The sequence below is a fragment of the Macrotis lagotis genome, chromosome 7 (genome assembly GCF_037893015.1).
Source record: "Macrotis lagotis isolate mMagLag1 chromosome 7, bilby.v1.9.chrom.fasta, whole genome shotgun sequence".
Lineage (NCBI taxonomy): Eukaryota > Metazoa > Chordata > Mammalia > Peramelemorphia > Peramelidae > Macrotis > Macrotis lagotis.
Window position 1 is genome coordinate 106,565,854 of NC_133664.1, and position 6,645 is coordinate 106,572,498.

The following is a 6,645-nucleotide window of genomic DNA, read 5'->3' on the forward strand; positions in this document are numbered from 1 at the left end:
GTCATGACCAGGACCTGTAGAGGGTGGTTTTTGCTTCCTTGCTCATAGTTTATAGGTAAACTGAGAGAATTTGAAAAGAAGATTTAAATCTGAGAGTCCAAAATCATCTGCAACATAAGAAGATATATAAAGACAATACCATTCATTTAATAACTAAGATCTAAAGACATGGATTAGTGAACAAGTAAATACTCGGAACAAGAGAGAAATGTAGAATTCTACTATCTCTGCTCTCCTATTTCTAGTAGAAATGTTCACCTTTAAAAAATAAATGAACCAATTAATGAATAAATAAGTCAAAATGTTTCAAACACTGTTTTCTTATATTTGAACACATTTTTCTCCTTTCTCACATGGGAATATCTGGACGAACTCAAGTCAATGGCATCTTCTTTTCTTCCTTCCTTTTCTTCTTCCTCCCTCCCTTCTTCCCCCCCTTTACTTCCTTTCTTGTTCTGTCCCTCTCACCTTTCCTTCCTCCCTTTTTTCCTCTCTCCCTCTTTTTCTTCCCTCCTTCCTTCTTTCTTTTTCTTTCTTTTTCCATCCTTCCTTTCTAAAAGGCAATGATAGGGACAGCTAGGTGGTACAGTGGATAGAGCACTGGCCTTGGAGTCAGGAGTACCTGAGTTCAAATCCGACCTTAGACACTTAATAATTACATAGCTGTGTGGCCTTGGGCAAGCCACTTAACCTCATTGCCTTGCAAAAAAAACTAAAAAAAAAAAGGCAATGATATCCAGTATCATCATTTCAAATTTGTGCCCTACCTTCAGAAATTCCTAGCATATAATTTGTATTTAACTGACTATTGTCTAAATACTTGTTTACTCCCATAAAAAAAGAAGTTTCTTGAGCTTAGAGACTTCCATTTTTCTTTTTTTTTTAATATCTCTCATGCTAGGTCCAGTAGTTGACACTTAAATGCCTGTTGAATTAAACTGAATTAAGAGAGAAAATTGGCAGGGGTGGGGGGGGGAAGAAGACAAATCTGTTCGGAGGGCTGGCAAATCAGATAACAGCAGAGAAAAAGAAAAATCTTAAGAGCAGTGTTGATTTTCATTTGACTTGTTTTGCCTTTTTATTCTTTGTAAATCTATGAAAGTCTATCAATCAGAAGCTTGAGGAAGATGCTTCTAACCCCTTGTATTTTGGATCTTTATATAAAATCCAGGGAAAACTTCTCTAAATGGTCCAAGCACAACACCCATAACCCACTAAATTCTGAGGAATGATTTCAATACCTTTTAAGGGGTGGGAAACATAGCATAGACTAAATGAAAGACAGAATTTCTAACATATTCCATCCCTTGATTGGAAGAACTTTTCACCACTCAAATGCTTTTAACAATATTATTTTGCTATCTTGACCTCAGAAATTTGAGAAATCTAGTCTAGATAGTATTAGAGAAGGAAAAAGAAAAATTAAAACAGAAAGTTAGCTTTAAAAAAAAAAGAAAGCTTTGTAATGGTCCCTGATTAAACATCAGAAATCCCTAGTTTCATTTTCAACCTTCAGAAGAATTAAGTTTCAACTCTTGAAGATCTGGTCTAGGTATCAAGTGATGCCAAATGTTTTCAGTTTATAGACTCCCAATGTGAAGTGGTGATAAAAAAAATTATTGATATCATATTTTCAGGGCTACAGCATATATGATAATATTTCAGTCACAATCCTTGAATCTCATCTTAGATTAGTACCATTAGTATCACACACACACACACACACTCCTCATATTCACCACTTGTACCTCTAATCACCTCTTGATATATTAGTAGCTTCTATTACAATTTTTTCCTAATTGATATCCCAACCTCAATTATCTCCCTTTTCCATTCCATCCTCCACTCTGCTACCATAGTGATTTTCCTAAAGACTTCCTACTGACTCTAGGAGCAATTATTATTTCATCTTTGACAATATCTATTTTATGTAAATTTGAAAATATAATTATTATAGTTTTACATGCTGGAATAGTTTGCCTTTTCCTTCTCATTTTCAGATATGGAAACTGTGGCAAGCAGGGTTCGGTGCCTTGCTTAGAGTTGTCCTGCTAGTAAGTGTCTGAGGCTAGATTTGAACTCAAGATGAGTCTTCCTTACTCTATAACCTAGCATGCTATCCACTGCACCTGTCTACAAGGGATTTGTTAGGTAGGCCTGCCCAATAGTTGCAGTTTCCCATTGCTCATCAATCATTGCTTGCTTACAAGTTCTTAGACTATCCTCCTCTCTTATCACTGTCTCCTGGGTGTGTATTGGCCTATGTTCTGTGGAGATGCAGGAATATGAGGAATATGCTCAAAAAAGCAATTGGAACAGGAAAATTTCACACTTCCACTGAAGTCCCATTTCTCCTTAGGGAAATTGTCAGTTAACCACTGACTTCATTCAAAGGACTTACATGAAGACCCTTTAGTCTTCCAGCACATAGCCCCTCCTCTGCTATTACTAACTGCCTCCCAGATTATGGGGCAAAAGGTTTAAGGGAAGGAGTTAAATAAGAGTTTGACTGTACAAGACTATCTTTGCAAGAACTTGAAAGAAACACAAGGAGAGTACCCAGATCTTACAACTTTGTTCCATTGATCTGCTGGTAACTGAAGGACCTCAAGACAGACACCAATCTCTTCCAGCCTTTCCCTTTCTGCATCTGCTGACCCCATCCTGCTGATCTGGCATCGTTTTAGGGGCTCACTGAGCAACCAACATAGTTTTTCATGGTCTTTCGCAGCTCCCTTGTTGACTCAACTGGTAGAAGGAGGAGATGAGCCTGGATGTCGGATCTGGGTCAGCAGCAGCCCAAGTGATAGGAAAGCCTTACCCTGCTGGGAGTTTCCCCATGCTCTCTGTAGCCTCTCCACTCTTGTCCCTGTGGCACGTTATATGCAAGGAAAACTCAAGGTTTCTAGCCTTTATGCTTTTGATAACACTTTTTTTTTAAGAGAAGTGGAATGTCAGCCTGGAAGGATTTTCTTCAGGTCAATCTCATAAAAACAAGGCTGGGGGGCTGGGGGGGCTGGAGTATCCAAGCTTCAGGGCCAGCAAATGAAAACTTCAAGTTGTTTGGACCACTTCAAATAGGTTGAGTGGAGTAGGGTGTGCCTGGGCCAGGGAGGCTGCCTGTGCCCAACCAGGGAGGCCAGTCACCCTCCCAGTGTCTGAAGAGTCCCTACTTGCCCCACTCCACAAGTCTTGTGTTCTTTCACTTCCCACATGCTTTCATTGTCCCATGAGTCTCTAGAAGCCCCCTTAGGAATGGGGGGAGCCTCGAGTGTCAGAGCTGCCCCCACCTCAGTCTCTCTCCACCTGGAGTCATGGGCTTCACAGCTTGCTAGAGCTCAGCACCTGTGAGGGCGAGGGAGGTCGTCTGCCCCTTTGCCTCCTGCCCCCAGAAGTCTCCTCTCCAGTCCAGGGTCAGCAAAAGCAATGAGGCCCCAAGGGGCCTTGGTTGTCTGGGGTTCAGTCTGTAGTGCATAGTACCAACCTGGGGTTTTTGGTTGGGATGGGCCAAGAAGTCAATTTCAATGTGCCAGAAACTTTGTTAAGTTCTGAGGAGGCAAAGAAAGGCCTTCATAAAAACATTTAAAAATTTATTTTTAATTAAAGAAACAAGCATTTCCAAAACATAATACAATAAAATGGATAATTACATAGAAAATTGCAAGTTTACCATGCAAAACTTAATCCTTCTTTCAAATATCCAATAAAATTAGCATGTAAATTTTCTTCCTCCCCCATGTCTACTATTACACACAAATAGATGTTAGTGTGTATCTTTATACATATATATGTCTATACATATGAAAAATTATTCTGTACACACTTCTATTTCTCAGTTCTTTGTATGCAGATAGCATCTTCCATCCTAAGTCCTTTATAGTTCATTTTGAGCATTTATCATACTCAGAATAACTCATTCTTCCAAAGTCCTTCTAAAGACAATGTTGCTATTACTGTATACAATGTTCTCTTGGTTCTGCTCATTTGGTTTTACATTATTATTAATTTTTTTAGGCTTGGCTTCTGTCACCAGACTTTAAAGTCCACCAACAATCCTTTGTAGTAAAGTTCAGGCTAGGGGAGCAGGATTTAATTAGAAAGATGCTTTTAAAAAAATAAATAAGAAGTTAAGTCTAAAAAGGGTTTTCCTGTATTTTAAGATCAGGGGGAGAATTTGATTAAAAGGAGGCATTGTAAAGAGTCTAATTTTAAGGTAGAGTTTAGTTGTTTATTTTATTTTAATTTAGTTAGATTTTAGTTCTTTTAGTTCATTGGAGAAATTCAATCAATCTTCAACTTTTTTAAATTCTTCCAATAAAATGTACCTTGCCTCCCCATTTAGACTGTAAGCTCCATAAGAACAGGGATTTGTCTTGTCTTTCTTTGTATTTTCAGCACTTACCAATGTTCCTGGTCACACTGTAGGCACTTAGTAACTGTCTATCATTTTTCAGTCATGACTGAGTCTTTGTGACCCCATTTGAGGTTTTCTTGGCAAAGATATTGAAGTGGTTTGCCAATGCCTTCTTCGACTTATTTTACAGATGAGGAAACTGAGACAAATAGGGTGAAATGACTTATTCCAGGTCATACAGTTAGTAAGAGTCTGAGACCAGATTTAAACTTGGGAAAATGAGTTTTTCTGACTCCAGGCCCAGAATTCTATCCACAGTTTCACCTGCTACCCTGTGCTGCTATGAAGTAGAGTGAAGAGAAAACTAGCCTGGAAGATGGATCAGCTCATTTGTCTATGTATCTATGTATCTAGCCATCCATGTGTCAATCCATCTATGTATCTATCCATTAATCCATCTATCTTTCTATCTATTCATCTATTTATCTATCTGTATGTGTGTGTGTGAAACAGCATATAGTGCTTTACTGTTGAGAAATTTAATTGTATTGGTGTTGGAACTCCTGGTGCTGCATATCAGCAACATAGTCTAGAGTTGCACAGCCCAGATATGGGACAGGTAAACTTTGAGCCAGGTTAACTTTGAGCCAGGTTTTCCCAATACTGACACTAACTCTCTGACCATTATGTTATAATACCCCGTAGTGAAATAAATAGATGACAGGTAGATTGATAGATGCTGAAAAAGATAAAGAGAGAGGGCTAGCTGGAGAGATAGATGATAGAAATAGATAACATAGATAGAAAGATAGACTGAAAGATCATGAAAGAGAATGAGAGAGGAGTGGGGAGAAGTTGGAAAGAGATATGATGAAGAGAAAAAAAGAGGAAAGGATAAGAATCTCAGTTGATTTTGGCAACAATAATTGTGGGAGTAGCTTCTTTTCCCTTCCATCCTTGATTAAACAGGCTCAGAGCAATTGTGACTTGTCTAAGACCAAAGAGGGTTCAACAGTAGGCAGAACCTATGCCCAGATCATCTTATCCCAGTCATCATTCTCTGCATTAGGTCTCTCCACTATTAATGAGAATAATTTACTAGAAGAAGTTAGGGAAAGAGCTATTTTTTGCTGGAGAAGATAGCAAAGCTAGAAGCTGAGGGTCAAATTGTCAAGAGTTTCAATTCCAAGTTCTAAAACAAATTCTAAAGGTCAAGGTACACTCTGTAGGCAAGGGCAAGTGGTAATAAAAAAAATAAGGACAAGTCAGAGAGACACCCATCTGTACCTCTAATATTTTATCTTAAAGTAGCCTTTGAAGTTAGCCTTGGACTGAGCACACACCCTCACCCTTTACAAGTGAGGCTGGCACATTATTGCCGCCTAAGAACAATTGCCTAAAGTTCAGGCACATCAACAAATACACAAAATTAACCTTGGATGCTGAAAATATCCAACAAAAATCATGTGGTAGAACCTTCCATATATTCAGAAATGGGTTACCACATAAATATTCATCAGGAAGCAGGGCTATCTGCAGGCATTACATAGACAATCTTTCTACTTTTGAGATGAACATATTGCCAGATATGATATTTATAGGAATATAAGATTATTGAGGGGAAAACATTTTGTAAAACAAAAAAAATGCTACAAAGATATAGTGTTACAAGTATTAGTTACTTTAGTAGTATTCCTTGCTAATGCAAACAGGCAACTAGGAAACACCGTAGTACTTGGCAATTGGAGGATCTGAGTTCAAATCCATCCCTAGGTATTGACTAGCTTTTTGACCTTGGGCAAGTCACTTAACATCAGTATGCTTTGGTTTTCTCATCTGAAAATAGAAATAATAATAGCATCTACCTCCCTAGTATAATAAAACATGTATGAAGCACTTGGAAATATATAAATGCTAGCTCTTTTAATTCTTAAATATAACTTTCAAAAAACAACAACAATTTCTAGTACAAATGACTTGGTCCAGAATTGCTATCATAAACCTTTCTATCCTAAGGGACAAATCTGCTCAATACTTGTTTGTCAAGCCAATACATTGTTGGCTGAGATTCTGAAGATGTTGCCTGTGTAGAATCTTTTGATTCCACTTTTTACAATTCCTTACTTTCCCCTCCACACATATACAGACGTACGTGCACATGTATATTCTCTCTCTCTCTCTCTCTCTCTCTCTCTCTCTCTCTCTCACACACACACACACACACACACACACAAAACTTTTCTCTTTTGTGTATCTTCCTTAGTAAGCTCCATGAGGGGAAGAACTGACTT